At 36.9% G+C, this 24,687-nt stretch overlaps 1 protein-coding gene and 1 pseudogene across 4 annotated transcripts in view; one reads left to right on the top strand and one right to left on the bottom strand.

Moving 5' to 3' along the window:
- Positions 1-24,687, top strand: part of EXOC6B (exocyst complex component 6B) — a 652,710-nt gene that overhangs the window by 518,462 nt on the left and 109,561 nt on the right. The window lies entirely within an intron of this gene.
- Positions 20,975-21,358, bottom strand: LOC129143229 (small ribosomal subunit protein uS8-like; annotated as a pseudogene).

Below are 24,687 nucleotides of genomic sequence, written 5' to 3' on the forward strand. Positions count from 1 at the left end.
TTATTCCTCTGGAGTACTAGAGGAATCCATTAACCTTTATTGAATGCAAGGTATACTAAACTTTGAGTGGAAGAGATGTATAAGAACTGGCCTTTAACCTTGGTTTATAGTCTCATAGGGAAACATTATATACAGTATCATGTTCTTAAACTCCTGAGGCAAAGAATGCCTGCTTGCTAATAGCCTGAAAAAAAGGGAACCTTTGCTGTAGAAAATGGAGTTTTATATAGTTTATCAGAGACAGTAGACATTGAATAAGTAATTTTGAATAAACTGAACTGGGTAGTGAGAGAGCTTTAGCCTGGTGACAGATATTAATGGCATTCAAGAGTAGATCAGTAAAATGCAGCTGGAGTGAGGGGAGTGGAAATCTTACGGTGAGTGCATTTGAAGACACCAAAGAGGGAAAGGGCATGCGTGGCCAGATGATCTAGAACCGTATGGATCAAGTTAGAATTTTGGACTATACCCATGCCTGTAATCCCAGCACTTTGGGAGGCCAAGGCGGATGGATCACAAGGTCAGGAGATCGAGACCATCCTGGCCAATATGGTGAAACCCTGTCTCCATTAAAATACAAAAGAAAAAAAAAATAGCCAGACGTGGTAGTGCACGCCTGTAGTCCCGGCAACTCGGGAGGCCGAGGCAGGGGAATCGCTTGAACCTGGGAGGCTGAGATTGCGCCACTGCACTCCAGCCTGGCGACAGAGCAAGACTCTGTCTCAAAAAAAAAAAAAAAAAAAAAAAAATTGGACTATACCATTGCAGTAATGGAAAGCCACTGAAGATTTTAAGAAATGAATGTGATGAGACTTGAGTATTTAAAAGGTTGTTCTGATTGTAATGTGGAGGAGAGATAGGAAGAAGGCTTTTATGGACTTGGGAAAACACACTAGGAGGTTCTTTAGTTTATCATATGAAGTAAATTATTATGGTCCTGATCCTAAAAGGTATGATGAATTGAGCACCTAAAAAAGCAACATGAAAGTAATCTCACTTATGAACACAGATACAAATATCTTAAATAAAATGGAATTATCTAGAAATGTATGACTAGTAATTAGGAACTATTATCACGTTTTTTCCCAGAATTTTGGAGATTAAGAGCATATGGAAACTTTACTGCCCATTACAACAGACAAGATTTTTGGAAGTGTAGACTTAGATATAATTGAGTAAATTGCCAGGGTTGTTTTGGAGAATAGTTTAGCAGTATACAACGAGGGTCATAAAACTGACCACTATTTTTGACCTGAAAATAACCTTTATCTTTATAAAATTACTTAAAGAGGGTAAAAGAGAAGTACCACATAAGATGTTTGTAGCTGCACCGTTACTATTTTTAATAAAGAAATATGAGAAACATTACAAATATCTAACAGTTGAGAAAAGTTAAACTATTGTATGTTAATTATAATTGAATATTTCCATTAAAATAACAAATTTGTGGACTAGGTTAATGCACATGTGGGGCATAATACACAAAAAATGTACAACAAAGTGATGTTTTAAAAAGGTCAGAAAATAGCATATTATAATGACACAGTTATATAAAAATGTATTTTTTAATGTTAAAACTAGAAAACACTTGCAGAGTTTGAGTCATTATTTAAGGTAAAGTCACCTAACTCTCTAGAATTCAGTTTCAGAAACTGTGAAATGAGAATATTTTATTATAACGGTATACATTTTCATTTTAATTCTGATCTATTATTTACCTTGTTTTTTATAAATAATGTTTAAATGGATGATATTTATGAATATCTCTTTTTTTAATGTGAATGTATGTTGAGAGATCCCTTAATGTGTCAGCCTGTCCGGGTAGGAAGTGTTCTTCTTTTCTTCAACTGAGTCTGCTCTCCCCAAGAAGGAAAAATGTATTTAGGATTCTCAGGACTCTGGGGCCATGCTGCTTGCTCCCCCTTTTGGAATAGGAGAACAAGACAGAAGGCCCTGGTCATGTATTACATAAACAAAATCAGAACTTCTAAGCCCTAGATTGTAACCCTTTTATTTCACTGGTTTCTTGGGATAACTTGAATCTAATTAGCTAGTGTTCACAGTTTTAGCAAACATAAAATTATTCTGAAGAATTGATAGACATTAGTTTTCTAAAATTTTGGAGCATAATAATACGTTGAAATTTTTTGTTTATTAGAGCAGACAAAGATTTGGTACAGTACATTAGAGTGAAACTTTATGTAACTATTTAATCATTACAAGTCCATGAGGTAGCTATTATTATCTGTGTTTTGTTAGTGAAGAAACAGAGACAGAAAGCTTATGAATTTGTCCAAGGATCATATTAGATCTTATAGGTCTTATAGATCTCTTATGTAGAATGCAGTATATACTTGATAATCATAATCTACTTTGCATTCTGAGCTGAATAATTTGATTATACAATTTTAGTATTCACAGGTACCTATTACCTTTGCATGAAGACAAAACTTCTAACTTTCCTTCACAGGGTTTACAAGGGACAACTAGATAAGAATATGATTTGGTGAGGACCAAAATCTCATTCATATACATATACATATACATATACATATACATATACATATACATATACACACACCCATATTTCTTAAACTTAATTTTCTAAACATTTCCATGAAATAAGTAAGTTTCCCCTCTAGCCTCAGAGCCAAGGCTAACCTGGCATTTAACTACATGAACTTAGCAGTATGACCTTGGACAAATTCGTAACCTTTCTGTGCCTCAGTTTCTTCACCAACAAAATATAGATAATAATAGCTACCTCATGCACTTGTGATGATTAAATAAGTGAATCCATGGAAAGTGCTTAGCATACTACCTGTCATATGGTGAATATTTAATAAATGTGACTTGCAGTTATTCTGATTTAGTGTACCTCTCAGGAACTTCTTGATCTTTTAGATATATACTCACTTTAGATGTATGATATGTCTGCTCCCAATACTTGTACCAGGAGCTTCTGGACTCCTACTTTCTCAGGAAACCTTTTTCTCAATCTCAACTGTCTGATACTTGCCCAAAATAACCTAGCCCCAATCTTACTGAATTTGCTGCTTATTGTCTAGGGGCCCTTGCAGCTTCAAAGCTGTCAGGTTCCTAAATAGCAGTTTTGCATTTTTGTAAAGGAGATTGGTAACAGAACTGATATAACCAAAAACAGGGCTCTGCTGAATGCACAGTTGACTAACCTTTTCATACCATGAAGAGTATTTTTTACTAGAGGTTGATCTTTGAGTTGACTTTCTGCTATGCAAAGTTTACTCCTTCTGCTCCAAAGTCTGTTTCATTTAGAATGACTTTAAAGTATCCCCCCTAAAATGAAAACATACCTACCTTTTCTAATTATGGAAATTAAAATAATAATTAGATCTGATTTTTCAACTATTAGATTGGTAAAAAAAAAATTTAATCCATAATATCTAGTGTTGGGCAAAGGAACAAAAAAGTTAAAAATATGTGAAGCTATAAATTAGAGTATAAACTGGTGTGGCATGTTTGAGGACAGCTTGAGTAATTACCAATATTTTAAATGATATCTTCTATTTGACCTCCAGTATTCTCTTCTGTTCAGTAATATTCTATTAAGGAAATACTCACATATGTACAAGAATATAAGTATAAAATGTTCATTATAGTATTGTGTATAAGAGAGAGAATTAGAATAAATTTAAATATCCATTAATAGGAGAATGGCTAAATTATGGACCAATCATACTGTGGAATACCACACATTCCTTAAAAAGGTTGAGGCAGTCATATGTACTAACATGAAATGATTTCCAAGATTGGAGAATGGAGAAAAGCAAGGCAGGATAAATGCCCACCTGGGAGTGACACAGAGACAGAGAAACATCCCCCACCCAGGGAAGCAGCTCTGCAGAGTTGGCAGGATCAGGGGCTAGTCTGAACCCCTAGCACAGAACACTCACCTCACGGAAGAGTGGCCAGAATGTTTTCCACATAGGTCCTGGTCCTCACTTCTCCTCACTGAGCAGGGCTGCCCAACGTGGGACTTCTGCACAACCATCCTGCCCCTGCCTGACCACTTCAATCAGAGGCAGCCCAGCAGTTAAAGGAACACCCACACACAGAGGTGAAAAAGAACCAATTCAAGAACTCCAGCAACACAAATGACCAGAATGTCTTATGTCCTTCAAATGATTAAACTACTTCTCCAACAAGGTTCTTAATCAAGTTGAATTGGCTAAAATGACAGAAATAGAATTCAGAATATGGATAGGAACACAGATGACCAAGATTCAGGAGAATGGCAAAACCCAATCCAAGGAAACTAAGAATAATAATAAAATGATACAGAAGCAGAAAGACAAAATAGCCTATATAAAAAATAATATAAGTGATCTGATAGAGATGAAAAACCAAGCTGAGGAAAGAATCTTGGAACTTGAAGACTGGCTCTGTGAAATAAGATAGGAAAAAAATAAAGAGAAAATAATAAAAAGAAATGAACAAAACCTCCATGAAATATGGGATTATGTAAAGAGGCCAAATCTACAAATTATTGGCATCCCTGAATGGGATGGGAAGAAACAAAACAACTTGGAAAATACATTTTAGGATATCATCCTTGAAAACTCCCCAAACCTCGCTATGGAGGCCAACAGTCAAGTTTAGGAAACACAGAGAGCCCCTGAAAGATTCTACACAAGAAGTTAATCCCCAAAAACACATAATCAACAGATTTTCCAAAGTTGAAATGGAAGAAATAATGTTAAAGACAGAGAGAAAGGGCAGGTCATCTACAAAGGGAACCCCATCAGGCTAACAGCAAATCTCTCAGCAGAAACCCTATAAGCCAGAAGAGATTGGAGGCCTATATTCAACATTCTTAAAGAAAAAAACTTCAACCAAGAATTTCATATCCAGCCAAACCAAGCTTCCTTAGTAAAGGAGAAATAAGATTCTTTTCAGATAAGCAAATGCTGAGGGGGTCTGGTATCACCAGACCCACTTTATAAGAGATCTTGAAAGAAGCACTAAATATGGAAAGGAAAGACTGTTACCAACCAATACAAAAACAGACCTAAGTACACAGATTAGTGACACTATAAAGCAATCACACAAATAAGCTGGCATAACAACCAGCTAACAACACAATGACAAGATCAAATCCACACATATAAAAAATGTAAATGGGCTAAATGCCCCATTTTAAAGGCACGGAGTGGCAAGCTGAAAAAAAAAAAGAAGACTCAGTGGTATGCTGTCTACCTAAGACCCATCTCACACACAGTGACACCCATAGGCTCAAAATAAAAGGATGGAGGCAAATCTACCAAGCAAATGGAAATCAGAAAAAACAGGCACCGCAATCCTAATTTTAGACAAAACAGACTTTAAACCAACAAAGATCAAGAAAGACAAAGAAGGACATTACACAATGGTAAAGGGTTCAATTCAACAAGAAGACCTAATTATCTTAAGTATATATGCACCCTTTGCCCACTTTTTGATGGGGTTGTTTGTTTTTTTCTTGTAAATTTGTTTGAGTTCACTGTAGATTCTGGATATTAGCCCTTTGTCAGATGAGTAGGTTGCGAAAATTTTCTCCCATGTTGTAGGTTGCCTATTCACTCTGATGGTAGTTTCTTTTGCTGTGCAGAAGCTCTTTAGTTTAATTAGATCCCATTTGTCAATTTTGGCTTTTGTTGCCATTGCTTTTGGTGTTTTGGACATGAAGTCCTTGCCCACGCCTATGTCCTGAATGGTAATGCCTAGGTTTTCTTCTAGGGTTTTTATGGTTTTAGGTCTAACGTTTAAATCTTTAATCCATCTTGAATTGATTTTTGTATAAGGTGTAAGGAAGGGATCCAGTTTCAGCTTTCTACATATGGCTAGCCAGTTTTCCCAGCACCATTTATTAAATAGGGAATCCTTTCCCCATTGCTTGTTTTTCTCAGGTTTGTCAAAGATCAGATAGTTGTAGGTAAGCGGCGTTATTTCTGAGGGCTCTGTTCTGTTCCATTGATCTATATTTCTGTTTTGGTACCAGTACCATGCTGTTTTGGTTACTGTAGCCTTGTAGTATAGTTTGAAGTCAGGTAGTGTGATGCCTCCAGCTTTGTTCTTTTGGCTTAGGATTGACTTGGCGATGCGGGCTCTCTTTTGGTTCCATATGAACTTTAAAGTAGTTTTTTCCAATTCTGTGAAGAAAGTCATTGGTAGCTTGATGGGGATGGCATTGAATCTGTAAATTACCTTGGGCAGTATGGCCATTTTCACGATATTGATTCTTCCTACCCATGAGCAAGGAATGTTCTTCCATTTGTTTGTATCCTCTTTTATTTCCTTGAGCAGTGGTTTGTAGTTCTCCTTGAAGAGGTGCTTCACATCCCTTGTAAGTTGGATTCCTAGGTATTTTATTCTCTTTGAAGCAATTGTGAATGGGAGTTCACTCATGATTTGGCTCTCTGTTTGTCTGTTGTTGGTGTATAAGAATGCTTGTGATTTTTGCACATTGATTTTGTATCCTGAGACTTTGCTGAAGTTGCTTATCAGCTTAAGGAGATTTTGGGCTGAGACGATGGGGTTTTCTAGATAAACAATCATGTCGTCTGCAAACAGGGACAATTTGACTTCCTCTTTTCCTAATTGAATACCCTTTATTTCCTTCTCCTGCCTGATTGCCCTGGCCAGAACTTCCAACACTATGTTGAATAGGAGCGGTGAGAGAGGGCATCCCTGTCTTGTGCCCGTTTTCAAAGGGAATGCTTCCAGTTTTTGCCCATTCAGTATGATATTGGCTGTGGGTTTGTCATAGATAGCTCTTATTTATGCAGCCAAAAAACACATGAAAAAATGCTCATCATCACTGGCCATCAGAGAAATGCAAATCAAAACCACTATGAGATATCATCTCACACCAGTTAGAATGGCAATCATTCAAAAGTCAGGAAACAACAGGTGCTGGAGAGGATGTGGAGAAATAGGAACACTTTTACACTGTTGGTGGGACTGTAAACTAGTTCAACCATTGTGGAAGTCAGTGTGGCGATTCCTCAGGGATCTAGAACTAGAAATACCATTTGACCCAGCCATCCCATTACTGGGTATATACCCAAATGACTATAAATCATGCTGCTATAAAGACACATGCACACGTATGTTTATTGCGGCATTATTCACAATAGCAAAGACTTGGAACCAACCCAAATGTCCAACAATGATAGACTGGATTAAGAAAATGTGGCACATATACACCATGGAATACTATGCAGCCATAAAAAATGATGAGTTCATATCCTTTGTAGGGACATGGATGAAATTGGAAACCATCATTCTCAGTAAACTATCGCAAGAACAAAAAACCAAACACCGCATATTCTCACTCATAGGTGGGAATTGAGCAATGAGATCACATGGACACAGGAAGGGGAATATCATACTCTGGGGACTGTGGTGGGGAGGGGGGAGGGGGGAGGGATAGCATTGGGAGATATACCTAATGCTAGATGACGAGTTAGTGGGTGCAGCGCACCAGCATGGCACACGTATACATATGTAACTAACCTGCACAATGTGCACATGTACCCTAAAACTTAAAGTATAAAAAAAAAAAAAGTATATATGCACCCAACACAGGAGCATCTAGATTCATAAAGCAATTTCTTAGAGATCTACAAAGAGACCTAGACTCCTGTGCAATAACAACACTCCACTGACAGTAAGTAACAGATCATTGCAGCAGAAAATTAACGAAGACATTCAGGACCTGAACTCAACATCAGACCAAATGGATCTGACAGACTTCTACAAAATTCTCCCCCCGAAAACAACAGGAATATACATTCTTCTCATTGCCACATGGCACATGCTCTAAAATTGACCACACAATCAAACATAAAACAATCCTCAGCAAATGCAAAAGAATCAAAATCATACCAAACACACTCTTGGACCATAGTGCAATAAAAATAGAAATCAAGATTAAAATAATAACTGAAAAGCATGTAATTACATGGAAATTAAACAACCTGCTCCTGAATGACTTTTGGGTAAATAATGAAATTAAGGCAGAAATTAAGAATTTATTTGAAGCTAATGAGAAGAAAGATACAACATGCCAGAATCCCTGGGACACAACTAAGGCAATGAAAAGAGGGAAATTTATAGCACTAAATGCCCACATCAAAAAGTTAGAAAGATCTCAACTAACCACCTAACATCACAACTAAAAGAACTAAAGAATCAAGAGCAAACCAACCCCAAAGCTAGCAGAAGACAAGAAATAACCAAAATCAGAGCTGAACTGAAGGAAATCAAGACACAAAAAAACATTCACAGGATCAACAAATCTAGGAGTTTGTTTTTTGAAGAAATTAGTAAGACATGCTGCTAGCTAGACTAATAAAAAAGAAAAGAGACAAAATAGAAATAGCAATAGGAAACAACAAAGGGGATGTTACCACTGACCCCACAAAAATACAAATAACCATTAGAGACTACTATGAACACCTGTATGTGCACAAACTAGAATACCTAGAAGAGATGGATAAATTCCTGGACACATACACCCTCCCAAACCTGAACCAGGAAGAAATTGGTTCCCTGAACAGACCAGTAACAAGCCCTGAATTGAGTCAGTAATAGATAGCCTGCCAACCATAAAAAGCCCAGGACTAGATGGACTCACAGCCAAATTCTACCAGATGAACAAAGAAGAACTGGTAACATTCCTACTGAAACTATTCAAAAAACTGAGAAGGAGGGACTCCTCCCCAACTCCTTCTATGAGGCCAGCATCATCCTGATACCAAAACCTGGCAGAGACATAAACACATAAAAAGAAAACTTCAGGCCAACATCCTTGACGAACATTGACACAAAAATCCTCAGCAAAATACTTGCAAACCAAATTCAGCAGCACAATCAAAAAGCTAATCCACCATGATCAATTAGGCTTTATCCCTGAGATAGAAGGTTGGTTCAACATACACACATCAGTAAATGTGATTCATCACATGAACAGAACTAAAAGCAAAAATCACATGATTATATCAATAGATGCAGTAAAGGCTTTTGATAAAATTAAACACTACTTCATGTTAAAAACTCTCAATAACTAGGTATTGAAGGAACATACCTCAAAATAATAAGAGCTGAGGTGGCAAGATGGCCGAATAGGAACAGCTCCAGTCTGCACCTCCCAGCGAGACTGATGCAGAAGGCAGGTGATTTCTGCATTTCCAACTGAGGTACCCAGTTCATCTCATTGGGACTGGTTGGACAGGGGATGCAGCCCACGGAGGGTAATTTGAAGCAGGGTGGGGCATCGCCTCACCCAGGAAGTGCAAGGGGTCGGGGGATTTCCCTCCCCCAGCCAAGGGAAGCCATGAGAGACTGTACCCGGAGGAATGGTGCACTCGCACTCCGGCCAGATACTGCACTTTTCCCATGGTCTTCACAACTGGCAGACCAGGAGATTCCCTCTGGTGCCTATGCCACCAGGGCCCTGGGTTTCAAGCACAAAACTGGGCAACCATTTGGGCAGACATCAAACTAGCTGCAGAAGTTTTTTTTTCCATACCCCAGTGGCACCTGGAACGCTAGCGAGACAGAACCATTCACTCCCCTGGAAAGGAGGCTGAAGCCAGGCAGCCACGTGGTCTGGCTTGGTGGGTCCCACACCCATGGAGCCCAGCAAGCTAAGATCCACTGGCTGAAATTCTTGCTGCTAGCACAGCAGTCTGAGGTCGACCTGGGATGCTCAAGTTTGGTGTGGGTAGGGGCGTCCGCCATTGTTGAGGATTGAGTAGGCGGTTTTACCCTCACAGTGTAAACAAAGCTGCCAGGAAGTTCCAACTGGGCGGAACCCACCACAGCTCAGCAAGGCCACTGCGGCCAGACTGCCTCTCTAGATTCCGCCTCTTTGGGCAGGGCATCTCTGAAAAAAAAGCAGCAGCCCCAGTCAGAGACTTATAGATGAAACCCCCATCTCCCTGGGACTGAGCACCTGGGAGAAGGGGCGCCTGTGGGCACAGCTTCAGCAGACTTAAACATCCCTGCCTGAGGGCTCTGAAGAGAGCAGCAGATCTCCAAGCACAGCATTTGAGCTCTGCTAAGGGACAGACTGCCTCATCAAGTGGGTCCCTGACCCCCATGTATCCTGACTGGGAGACACCTCCCACTAGGGGCCAACAGACACCTCATACAGGAGAGCTCTAGAGCTCTGGGACGAAGTTTCCAGAGGAAGGAACAGGCAGCAATCTTTGCTATTTTGCAGCCTCTGCTGGTGATACCCAGGCAAACAGGGTCTGGAGTGGATCTCCAGCAACCTCCACCAGACCTGCAGCAGAGAGGCCTGACTGTTAGAAGGAAAACTAACAAACAGAAAGGAATAGTATCAACATCAACAAAAAGGACATCCACTCAGAGACCTCATCTGAAGGTCATCGACATCAAAGACCAAACTCAGATAATCCCACAAAGATGGGGAGAAACCAGCGCAAAAAGGCTGAATATTCCAAAAACCAGAACACCTCTTCTCCTCCAAAGGATCACAACTGGATCAACACAAAGGATCGCCAACAAGGGAACAAAACTGGACGGAGAATGAGTTTGACAAATTGACAGAAGTAGGCTTCAGAGGGTGGGTAATAACAAACTCCTCCGAGCTAAAGGAGCATGTTCTAACCCAATGCAAGGAAGCTAAAAACCTTAAAAAAAGGTTAGATGAATTCATCTAGAATAGATGCTACCTAGAATTCATCTAGATGCTACCTAGAATAACCAGTTTAGAGAAGAACATAAATGAACTGATGGAGCTGAAAAACACAGCACGAGAATTTTGTGAAGCATATACAAGTATCAATAGCCGAATTGATCAAGCAGAAGAAAGGATATCGGAGATTGAAGATCAACTCAATGAAATAAAGTGAGAAGAGAAGATTAGAGAAAAAAGAGTGAAAAGAAATGAACAAAGCTTCCAATAAATATTGGACTATGTGAAAAGACCAAATCTACGTTTGATTGGTGTACCTGTAAGTGACAGGGAGAATGGAACCAAGCTGGAAAACACTCTTCAGGATATTATCCAGGAGGACTTCCCCAACCTAGCAAGGCAGGCCAACATTCAAATTCAGGAAATACAGGGAACACCACAAAGATACTCCTGGAGAAGAGCAACCCCAAGACACATAATCGTCAGATTCACCAAGGTTGAAATGAAGGAAAAAATGTTAAGGACAGCCAGAGAGAACAATCAGGTTACCCACAAAGGGAATCCCAACAGACTAACAGCGGATCTCTCTGCAGAAACCCTACAAGCCAGAAGAGAGTAGGGGCCAATATTCAACATTCTTAAAGAAAAGAATTTTCAACCTGGAATTTCATATCCAGCCAAACTATGCTTCATAAGTGAAGGAGAAATAAAATCCTTTACAGACAAGCAAATGCTGAGATTTTGTCACCACCAGGCCTGCCTTACAAGAGCTCCTGAAGGAAGCACTAAACATGGAAAGGAACAACCGGTACCAGCCACTGCAAAAACATACCAAATTATAAAGACCATTGACACTGTGAAGAAACTGCATCACCTAATAGGCAAAATAACCAGCTGGCGTCATAATGACAGGATCAAATTCACACATAACAATATTAACCTTAAATGTAAATGGGCTAAATGCCCCAATTAAAAGACACAGACTGGCAAATTGGATAAAGAGTCAAGACCCATCAGTGTGCTGTATTCAGGAGATCCATCTCATGTGCAAAGACACACCTAAGCTCAAAATAAAGGGATGGAGGAATATTTACCAAGCAAATGGAAAGTTAAAAAAAAAGCAGGGGTTGCAATCCTAGTCTCTGATAAAACAGACTTTAAACCAACAAAGATCAAAAGAGACAAGGGCACTACATAATGGTAAAGGATCAATGCAACAAGAAGAGCTAACTATCCTAAATATATATGCACCCATTATAGGAGCACCCAGATTCATAAAGCAAGTTCTTAGATACCTAAAAAGAGACTTAGACTCCCACACAATAATAGTGGGAGACTTTAACACCCCACTGTCAGTATTAGACAGATCAATGAGACAGAAAATTAACAAGGATATTCAGGACTTGAACTCAGCTCTGGACCAAGCATACCTAGTAGACATCTACAGAACTCTCCACCCCAAATCAACAGAATATACATTCTTCTGAGCACCACGTTGCACTTATTCTTAAGTTGACCACATAATTGGAAATAAACACTCCTCAGCAAATGCAAAAGAACGGAAATCATAAACAGTCTCTCAGACCACAGTGCAATCAAATTAGAACTCAGGATTAAAACAGTCACTCAAAACTGCACAACTACATGGAAACTAAACAACCTGCTCCTGAATGACTACTGGGTAAATAACAAAATTAAGGCAGAAATAAATAAGTTCATTTAAAGACACAATGTACCATTATCTCTGGGACACAGCTAAAGCAGTGTGTAGAGGGAAATTTATAGCACTAAATGCCCACAAGAGAAAGCAGGAAAGATCTAAAATTGATACCCTAACATCACAATTAAAAGAACTAGAGAAGCAAGAGCAAACACATTCAAAAGCTAGCAGAAGGCAAGAAATAACTAAGATCAGAGCAGAACTGAAGGAGAACACAGGAACAGAAAACCACGTACCACATGTTCTCATATATAAGTGGGAGCTAAATGATGGGAACACACAGACACAAAGAGGGGAAGAACAGACACTGGGGCCTACTTGAGGGTGGAACGTGTGAGGAGGGAGAGGAACAGGAAAATGAGGAGGGAGAGGAACAGGAAAAAAACAACTATTGAGTTTTGGGCTTAGTACCTGAGTGACAAAATAATCCATACTGCAAACTCCTGTGACACAAGTTTACCTATATAATAGACCTTCACATGTACCCCTGAACCTCAAATAAAAGTAACAAAGATTTCCAAGACATATGAAATTTAAAGTGTAAAATCCCACCTTTGCCTAAAAATTTATATTTGCCTATATTAGAATCTATATTTGTTAACAGCTAAATTATCTTTTCATCTTGAAGGAATAGGGTTTCAGGAGGGAAGAAAGGGAGAATTTCCACTTCTATTTGATTGCATTCTTTCAACCTTTAAGAATATGTTCACATATTACTTACTTTTTCAAAATATAGCAAATTATAGAGAATAAATGTAAAGGTGGAAAATCTCATTTAGAAAATTATGTTCCTTGTCCTCCTTCCTTCTGCAGGTTTAGCCTCTGCAGAATAGCACCGAAGGAATAGTCTTCTTTTCACATGACTGTAACTAATCTTCCTTGGGGAATTTTGTTCATGATTAGAAACTGAGGAAAAAAACAGAAAACCATTGTGTTTATCTTGCATTTTCCTTTGCTTAATTTCATCCTATTACACCTAGTTATTTTTAGTCTCTTGAGATGTGTTTTACTCTTCTCTCCTCCTTGACAGTCATCTTCCTTAAATACCTAGAGAATTAGTTATGATCATGTCTTCTCTATTTCCATTTTCAGTGTATTATGTATACATCCCTTTTATTGTGAAACACCTGGAACACTTTTTAGGAGCAGGCAAAATAGAAAGAAAAATAATCATGGAATTATGACATCCTCATCTATCTGCTCTACTCTCCATCTAAATGTATGCTATACATATGAGTCTCTCAATAAATAATGAATTATCTTTATCTAAATATTTATGGAGTTCTTTAGAACTTCCCTTCTTCTCTGTTTATGTGTGCTATGAAGAGGACAGTGGCATTGTCATTAGAAAGCCAAGGAAATTTGACTGTCTGATTTTTGGCAACTCGAAGGCTTTTTCTCTGGAAGAGTCTGAAAGACCCATGTTTCTTCTCCCCCAAACATATCAAGGTACTATTTCAGCGAGGTCATACTATATCACATTAGAAACTTACTGTTTTATATTAGAAACTGCCAGAATGAAGAAATATTATCCTATATTCAGCACTTCAGGATTATATGCTAATTTATTCAGGAACAAATTTATTTTAATATATTATTATTTAATATTATTCAAAATTGAGACATACATGTTCAGGATTCTGTTATAACACTTGCTGGGTATCCTTGGACAAATCCATAGCCACTCTAGTCCTTGAATTCTTCATCTTTAAGGGGATGTCCTTGTATTTATTTCACAGAGAAATTATGAAGTAGTACTTACTGGAAACGCTCCTTACAAAATGTTTAACTTCTTCTTTTGTATGATCTCTTTTTCTACATTCTGAAAAAAATACGTATTTTAAGTCTGTTTTTCTCTTCTTAATTTTATGTACAATAATCTAATCTGTTATAAAATAAATATATTAGAAAGGAGTTTAAAATGTGATATAGTCTAATGGTCAGCCTTTAGGTAGACAGATGCTTCAAGAACTCAGCAGAGTCACCTTTTCTCTGCTTGCAAACCTTCAATCATACAGCATGCAGTTCCTGATATTCAGGAAGTAGTTCTTTAAGCCTTGTTCCACTTCTTACTGTCTTAGTAAACACTAACTGTGGTGTTCCTTGACCATAGACAACAGCTCAGCATCTACTCATATAAACACTCATTAAACTTAAGGGACAATTTTAACTTACCTGTTCAGTACTTGCAACAGAAAAAGAAAGTGTGGCATGCAAAGCCTAAAACAGTCACTCTCTGGCCCTTTACAGGAAAAGTTTACCACTCCCTGCTCTACAGCATTACATGCAAGAAAGTGAAAACTCTTATAAAACTTTTAAAGGAGAAAAGTCTCCATAATCAACTTGTTCATGTTTTTAGGCATTAGAAATATATGTATATAGTTTAAAAGAAAAGGATGTAGTTGTATAGAAGTACTGGTAGATATCATTAAAATTTTTTAAAACATCTTGAGGTCTGAGTATTTTTTTTTTTTGAGATGGAGTCTTGCTCTATTGCCAGGCTGGAGTGTAGTGGTGCGATCTCGGCTCACTGAAACCTCCACCTCCCGGGTTCAAGCGACTCTCCTGCCTCAGCCTCCTGAGTAGCTGGGAATACAGGTGCACGCCACTATGCCCGGCTAATTTTTATATTTTTAGTAGAGACGAGGATTCACCATGTTGGCCAGGACGGTCTCGATTTCCTGACCACGTGATCCACTGGCCTCAGCCTCCCAAAGTGCTGGGATTACAGGCGTGAGCCACCCCACCCAGCCAGAGTAATTTTTGAGAGACATAGTTTTAATGTTTAAAAACATTTAAGATACTTTATGTAAATATTTTTAAATACTTAAAAATAAGGAACAAAGTCTGAAATCCCTAATTATCTCAATCAGATTGGGAAATGAGAAGAAGTGTGGAATAGATTGTCTTTTATTCTTGAAACTAATTGCTTATATTTAAAAAATTGAATTGAGATTATTTATATATATTCTACATTATTAGCAAAGACAAAATCAAAGAAAATATCTGTGTAGCAAATGAAACAAAGCAAAGGAAACAACAAAGCGTAAAACCATAGAAAACAAGACCAAGAATCCTCATTATGATAATAAATGTAAATAGATTGTGTCCCTACTAAAAGGCTGAGACTGGCTTAAAATAAAAAAGCGAAGACTTTAATATCAAAAAGTGACTCTGAAATGTTAAAAGAAAAATAAAACGCAGCCTGGGCAACCCATAATGAGACCCCGTCTCTACAAAAAGGAAAACAAAAATTAGCTGGGCATTTCCTGATTCTGAATGCCTTGAAATTAGAGCTTCATTGGTCAAAATTATAGAGCTTATCAATTGTATTAGATTCTTGGTGGTCTGCTTCTGTTGTAAAAAATCAATTTGAGGACAGGAGAGTAGAATGATTATAATAAATATTAACTTTGGAGGGTAAACAATACATAATTGTTCATTAAATTCTTAGGCCTCCCCATACAAACCATCTTTTCTTTCTGTTTATCTTTGTGTTTTTTATCTCCGAATTCTTATGAAAGCCATTTAGACTTGTACTTTATATCTGTTGTTCAAGTTACTGAAGTTGTGATTATTACTAACTTTAATGTTTATTGAAATTCTACTATTGTTTTTTTTTTTTTTTCACTGGTTCCACTGTCTCCCTTATCATGATTACTTTTATTGTGGACTTCTTCCTTACATCCTATTGAAAATGCAATGCAGTTTTTACTTTTTAATTTCCTCTGGTTTCTGTCTTAAGTCTTTCCAGAAATATTCTTTTCCTCTGGAACTTGATGGTCTCTTACTGTAATCCTAGAGCCTTTTTCCATAGCTTTTTTTTCCTGATTACTCATCATAAAAGGAAATATTCAAATACATTGTGTATTTCAACAGATGTATGATTCACTACGGTCTTGTCTACTTGGGTTTGTTTGCCATACAGTGTCCCCAGAAATATCAGAAAAGAAAATTAATGCTCTTATATCCAAGTAAGGAGTTAGGACTGTATTACTTATTACAAGCCTCTAATGTTGGCCCATAAGTCACACCATAGCATGTGTTTATTTCTAAGCCAAAAGCTCCAAAACCAGACTTTCACTTTTAAAAACCAGATACCTATTAGCCCTATTTTTGAGTGTGGATGGCCCATCTCAGATCCATAGCTGAAGGGCACATTGATATATGCAATTCCTATCTACTTAGGAATTATCTCATTTTTAACAATTATTCATCTAATGAAACATTAATGGTTTACTGTTTATCATAAGCCTACCCTCATTGTCCCTTTCTCTGATATTAACCAGTAGGATAAATGGAAAAGCTGTTACCCCCAACATATCTTCTTCCTTGGGTCCTCCAATCTGTGCCCATATTGTGTCTCCATTCTTCTACTATATTCTGTAGTATATTATTCTACTATATTATAAAAACATAAGCACTAGGTAGGGACTGAAATGAGTCCCTAGGACTCATTTAGGATATCCAGCTCTGTGTGCCTCAATGAACAGCAATTAATAAGCCAACTGCTGGTGAGGATGCAGAGCAAACAAGTCTCTCATTTATACAGTGCTGGTGGGGACATAAAATGGTACTATCACTCTGGAAAATAGATTGGCAGTTTCTTATAAAATTAAATATGTTTACAAACCATGCAAATCAGCAATTCCACTTCTGGCATTTTTTCCTAGAGAAATGAAAACATGTTTGCACTAAAACTTGTCCATGAATGTTCAAAGCAGCTTTATTCATAATGGCCAAATACTGGAAACAATCCAAACGTACTTCAGTGCATGAAAGGATAAACAAACTGTGGCCCATCTATACAATAGAATACTACTCAGCAATAAAAAATATTAAGCTATTGGTAAAAACTTGGATGGCTCTCAAGAGCATTGTGCTGAGTGGGAAACAAAAGTGAATTTCAAAGGGTTTTATATTATATGATTCCATTTATATAACATTCTGTAAGTGACAAAACTGTAATGATGGAGAACACATCAGTGGTTGCCAGAGGTTAGGGTTGCAGAAGGAAGAAGTTGTGACTAGTAGTAAGTAAAACAAAGGAGTTTCTTTATGGTGATGCAACAGTTCTGCATATTCTGATCATTGTGATGGTTACATGGATCAACACATGTGATAAACTTTTATAGAATCATATTCAACACACACACACACACAAAGCGTGCATGTAAAAACTGGTGAAATCAAACAGGGTCTGTATCTGAATTCCTAGCACTGTACCAACCATCAGTTAACTGGTTTTTGGCAATGTCCTGTGATTATATGAGGTATTATCATCAGGGGAACCTCCCTGAAGGATATACAGACACTCTGTGCTACTTCTGCAACTACTTGTGAGCCTATTTCAGAACAGAAAATTATATTTTAAAAAAGCAGGAACTATGCAACAGAGGGACAGCTACTCAATTTTATGGATTGATATAGACCAGTAGTTATCAAACCTGGTAGATCTTCAGATTCACTTAATGGGATTTATAAGGTACACACACACACACACACACACACACACTTACTTCTGAATCCTCCTGCCACCACTATCACCACCATCAGATACCTATGGAATCAGGATCTCTAGAAATTAAGCCAAGGAATCTGTGTTTTCAGAAAATTGCTCAAGGTTAGAAAACACTATTACAGAGCCTGGTTACTGAGTCAGGGGTAAGAATGGAGAAAACTGGTGAGTCTGTTCTGTATTAACCTTTGATTGTGATTCTCAAATCTGTTCCATTCTTGTTAGTGTGAAAATCCTTTTCAATCCTGGCAATAGATTAACCATCCATTTTAGAGTTTTGCACTGTTAAGCGTTTTAACTTTTTCTTTAAATTTTTATGAATATTTCAGTGGGAAGTTCTTGAGCCTGTGTCATTAGCTACTAATCATTTAAACCAGAAGCAGGACAATAGTATTCTTGTAGATGTACCTTGTCTTTACCTCATTCACATGTGAATTGTGACTTGATTCCAGCTTTTCTCAGTGAGAGACTGCAGACTTCTACTTTATTTGATCAGTTTTTCACACTGATGTGGCATCAACATAAATATGGTTTCCCTCAAAATTAGCTAATGAGTGGAAAACAACCAAGGCACACCACAGTGAAAACATCAGTTAGGAAAATTACATCCAAAACCTAAAAGAGGCTGTCACTGAAGTTTTGTTTATGAAAGCTGGAAAAGCTCTCCCTTCTCAGCCACTGAGATTCCTGATGTATTGTTTTTCTACTGAAAGTTATCCAAAGATGTTTTCAGACATTAACTGATGAAAGCCAAATTTATTGAAGGTGGAGGAGAATGTAAAGATCCCTTATATTTGTGAATTTCTCAGTCAGACATGGCAGCCTTTTAATAGCTATAGTTGACCAGGTTCTTTTGTGCATGTGAAAAATCAGTTGTGGAGCTAAGAAAATGACTCATCATGCAGAAGAGACAGATATCTTGTGCTGCTGCAGAGAACACTGGATCAACAATCAAGAAACTTGCACGTTTACCCTGACTCTGCCACAAACTAAAAATATATCCTTGGTCAAATTGTCTAACTGCTCTAGCCTCAGTTTCTTTGTCTATAAAAGCTGGGGATAGAAATTATACTAAATTAACATTTTCAAACATTTATGAGCTATGGAATTTACAGTAATTGTAATCTCATTATCAGCCCTCTCTGGAACTTAAAAGATAATGTCATTCTTTAATGATATATGATAAAGAAGCAAACTAAAGAAAAATTCAGATTTTGCATATTATTAAAGATTACATATTTGATTTCAATATAATATTCTTACATTTCAATTAAATACGTTTCATCTTTTCCCATATAAAATAGATTTTTAAGCTAATTATATAAGAGAAAACATAATTTTTGGATATTCTAACTGTAATGTTTTATTGAATTGTTTGGAAATCAAATATACATCCAAATACAGATCCAAATCAATCAACTTATATAACCTGTTGTCTGAAGTTTTTAATTGTGAATATTAAAAACTTTTTTTATAGTTTTCAAGTTTGGTTTCTAAATAAAATTAAAGTATTTCATGCTAGTAAGTACAAGTATTTCTCTAAAAATAATAGTCTCAATATGAATAATGTTAAATCCCAGTAAATAAAAAGTCATATGAATACAAACATTTTATGTTAAGTATCAATTTTTAAAAGACTAAGTATATTTTTATGTATATTATAAGGATTCTGATCAGTAAGTGTAATTACAAATTTTGTTGAAGGTCATCTTTGAGACTTGTTTGAAAAATTGTAATTTTTCTTATGGTCTCCATTTACTTTTATGTTTTACTTTTCTTTATGTTTTCTGCCTTTAACATCATCTATTATGGACAAAATGTAGGTAATATGTGAGTGTATTAGTCATGGTTCTCTGGAGGAACCGAAACAAGAGTCTATAAAAGATGTGTAATATATATCTATATAAATTTGTATACACACACATACAGATTAATAAGGAATTGGCTCACATGATAATAGAGGCTGACATGTTCCAAGATATGCAGTTGGCAGGCTGGAGACCCAGCAGAGCCACTGATATAATTACAGTTCAAGTTCAAAGACCTGAGAACCAGGAGAGCCAATGGTGTAGTTCTAGTCCAAATGCCAGCAGGCTTGAGACCCAGGAAAAGTGAATGGTTTGGTTCGAGTCCAAAGGCAAATAAAAACTGATGCCTCAGCTCAGAGGTAGTCAAGCAGGAGGAATTTCTCACAGAAAAGTCAACCTTTGTGGTTTTTTCAGGCCTTCAACTGATTAGGTGAGGCCCATCCACATTAGAGAGAACAATCTACCTTTTCTTTAGAGATGAGGTCTCACTTTGTCACCCAGGCTGAAGTGCAATGGTGCGATCATAGCCCACTGCAGCCTCGATCTTCTGGGCCCTCCCACCTCAGCCTCAGGGACTACAGGTACTACAGGCATGAGCCACCGTACCTGGCTGGCAATCTTCTTTACTCAGTCTACCAATTCAGGTGTGAATCTCATCTAGAAATACCCTCACAGAGACACCCAGAATAATGCTTGACAAAATAGCTGGGCATTCTGTGGCTCAGTAAAGTTGATACATAAAATTAACCATCACAATGAGTAAAAATGAGAACATTTTCAAATTTTATAATAGTTTAAAAATACACACACACATACACACACAGACACACACTCACAGCACCCAGCTGTTTTCAGCTGAGTGGAATACCAACCCAGTGACTGGATCATGAGTACAGCTTTCTGATCCACTGGCTGCTACTCATGACTTAATCTGTATTCACTTAGAGGATCTCAAGCAGTACATATTTAAAGAGGGAAAGTATTCTATTTATTGACATTTTCAAGTAAACATTTTATTATAGAACAGAAAGATCTATAAATCATAATTATATGGCTTCATGCATTTTCACAAAGTGAATATACTCATGAAACTCTGATCAAAATACAGAATATTACCGACATCCCTCAAAGGCCCCTTGTTCCTGCTTCCAGTTCCAATGCCTCACACCCAGAAGTAATTAATATGTATATTTCTTTTTTTTTTGGCCCATGAGCCATTTTATTTGTAAATATGTATTACATCTCTAGAAAAAGAATCCCAGGATTTCCCCTCCTGTGTGTTTTCATCTTGCTTCTTCTTGGTCCGTGATACCAGCTGAGGTTGTCAATACAATGAAACTAAACTGACGGGATTATTATTCTGCCATTTTTCTAGATCTTTGAGTTGCACAGCAAATCTGGGGCTGATAACTCCACACTTGTTTAGCCTGCTTGTGAGGTTCACAATAATTTTCCCAGCTCTGTGATTTTCAATGATTTTAAATTCACCAATGTAACCATGCTTCAGCAACACAGTTAGAAACTGGACGATGACTTTGGAGCACAGCCTAATAAGAATGTGGCATTTGCCTCTCTTCAGCATTGTTGATGCTGTTAGGAGCATCATCCAGGACATTCATGTGTACCATTTTGGTGGCATGGAAAGAGTTTATATATATACATATATATATATATATTTCTATCAGATTGATTAGTTGGCCAGTTTTGTACTTTATATGAGTGGGATTATATAGTATCTAGTGGGATTATATAGTATCTACTCTTTTATGTCTAGCTTCTTTCATTAAACATTATATTGATGAGAGTCATCCAAACTGTTGTATGAAGCAGTTTATTCTTTCTCATTGCTGTAAAGTATTATATTATATGACTATGACATACTTTGTTATATTGATCTCTATTTGATTGTTGATGGACATTTGGGTTGTTTACAGATTGAGTTTTTTTGTTGTTTTATCTTTTTTTTATTTTCACAAATAGTGCTGCTGTGAACAGTCTTGTATATATCTTTTAGTGTACTCATTTCTGTTGGATATGTACCTAGGATTGCAGTTGCAGGTCATAGAGTCTATGTATGTCATGGAATCTATGTATGTAGCTAATAATAGTTTTTCAAAGTGATTGTAATCAGTTTATACCAAGAGCAAAGATAACTCAAGTTCTTCCTCATCCCCAAAACACATGGTATTATATTGGTATTTTATTTTTAGCCATCTTAGTAAATGTGTATGGTATCTCATTGTAAGTTTATTTTCTATTTCCCTAATACTAATGATGTTGAGCAACCTTTCATATGTTAATTGGCCATTTTGATACCTTATTTTTGAAGTACCATTTCATGTCCCTTGCCAAATTTTCTATTGGATTTCCTTGCATAAAATAGCCTTTTCAGGTTTTAGAATCAAAGTTATACAAGTCTAATAAAAATAAATTGGAAGTATTCCTTAATTTTATTTCTGAGGAAGAATTTACGTAAGATTGGCCTTACTTCTTTCTTCAGTGTTACAAAGATTCATCAGTGAAATTATATGGACCAGGAAATTTCTTTATGGGAAGTTTATTAATTGTGGACTTAATTTCTTTAATACATAAGTGAATAGTCAGATCTTCTGTTTATTCTTATATCAGTTTTGGTAAATTGTGTTTTCTAGGAATTTGCCTGTTTCATCTAAATTTCCAAATCTGTTGGCATAAAGTCATTCATAATATTCTCTCATTATATTTTTAATATCTGTAGGATCTGCAGTTATATGCCCTTTTTCATTCCTACTATTGGTTATTTGTGCCTTCTTTCTTTTTTCTTCACATTATTGACGGAGGTTTATCATTTTTACAAGTCTTTTCAAAGAAGCATTTCTTTGCCTTTGTTGATTCCACTTTGCATTTATATTCTTTATTTTTTTATTTTTATTTTTATTTATTTATTTTTTTTGAGATGAAGTCTCACTCTGTCGGCCAGGCTGGAGTGCAGTGGCGCGATCACTGCTCACTGCAAACTCCACCTCCCGGGTTCACGCCATTCTCCTGCCTCAGCCTCCCGAGTAGCTGGGACTACAGGCGCCTGACACCACGCCCAGCTAATTTTATTTGTATTTTTAGTAGAGACGGGGTTTCATCGTGTTAGCCAGGATGGTCTCGATCTCCTGACCTCGTGATCTGCCCACCTCGGCCTCCCAAAGTGCTGGGATTACAGGCTTGACCACTGCGCCCGGCCTACATTTATATTCTATTTCTCTGATTTTTTTTCTATTAGCAGTAACAGCAGCAGCAATAGTAGTTTGCTATCCTTTAACTTCTTGAGATGCATACCTAGATCCATAATTCTTCTTCAGTCTTTATTTTTTAATGTGTGCATTTAAAGGAGTACATTTTCCTGAGACACATTTTTAGCTTTACCCCACAGATCTTGATATGTTTTTCTTTTTAGCATTCAACTCAAAATATTTTCTAATTTCCGTTTTAATTTCTTCTTGAAACATGAGTAATTTAGTAGGGTACTCTTTTCCATTTTTGGATTTGCTAGGTATCTTTTTTTAAAAAGGACTTCGTATTTTTACAGCAATTTTAATTTTACCACAAAATTAAGAGGAATATACAGAGATATCCTAGGTACTTCTTGCCCCCTCTACATGCATAGCCTCCCTCATTATTCATATTCCCCCCAGAGTGGTATGTTACATGTGATAAACCTACACTGACATATCATTATCACCCAAAATTGGTAATTTGCATGAGGGCTCACTCTTGATGTTGTATATTCTATGGATTTGAACAAATATCTAATGACAAGTATCCATCATTATAGTATCATACGTAGTATTTTTGATGCCCTAAAATCCTCTGTACTCCACCTCTTCATTCCCTTCTTGCCCCAACCCCTGGCAGCCACTGATCTTTTTCTTGTCCCCCTCATTGTGCCTTTTCTGGGATGTCATGTAGTTGGAATCATGTAGTATGTAACCTTTATTAGACTGGCTTCTTTAACTTAGTAATATGCATTTAAGTTTCCTCCATAATTTTTCATGGCTTAATGGCTCATTTCTTCTTAATGTGCTGAATAATATTTCATTGTCTGGATTTACCACATTCATTTATCCATTCACCTACTGAAGGATATCTTGATTGCTTCCAAGTTTCAGCAATTATGACTGTAGTTGCTATAAACATTCATGTGCAGATTTTTGTGTGAATATAAGTTTTCAATTCCTTTGGGAAATTATCAGGGAGTATAATTGCTGGATCATATGGTGAGAGTATGTTTACTTTTGTAAGAAACCACCAAACTATTTGTCTTCCAAAGTGACTATACCATTTTGCATTTTCACCAACAATAGGTGAGAGCTCCTGTTGTTCTACATTCTCATCAGCATTTGGTGTTTAGCAGTGTCCTGGATTTTGGCCATTCTAATAGGTGTATAGTGGTATCTCATTATTGTTTTAATTTGCATTTCCCTGAGGACATATGATGTGGATCGTCTTTTTAATATGCTTATTTTATGCCATGATATCTTCTTCGGTGAGGTATCTGTTAAGATCTTTGCTCCATTTTTTAATTGGATTGTTTGTTTTTTTATTGTGCACTTTAAGAATTCTTTGTATGTTTTGGATAATAGTCCCTTATCAGATGTGTCTTTTGCAAATATTTTCTCCCAGTCTGTGGCTTATCTTTGTATTCTTTTGAGTGTCTTTTGCAGAGCAGAAATTTTTAATTTTAATGAAGTCCAGCTTATAAATATTGTATTTCATGGATTGTGCCTTTGGAGTCATATATAAAAAGAAGTCATTGCTAATTCCAAGGTTATCTAGATTTTCTCTTATGTTATCTTCTATGAGCTTTATAGTTTTGTATTTTACATTTATTTCTGTGATCCATTTGTAGTTTATTTTTTTGAAAGCTGTAAGTTTGTGTCTAGATTCTTTTCTTTCATTCATGTGATTGTACAGTTTTTCCAGCACA

Source organism: Pan troglodytes, chromosome 12, assembly GCF_028858775.2.
Source record: "Pan troglodytes isolate AG18354 chromosome 12, NHGRI_mPanTro3-v2.0_pri, whole genome shotgun sequence".
Classification (NCBI taxonomy): Eukaryota; Metazoa; Chordata; class Mammalia; order Primates; family Hominidae; genus Pan; species Pan troglodytes.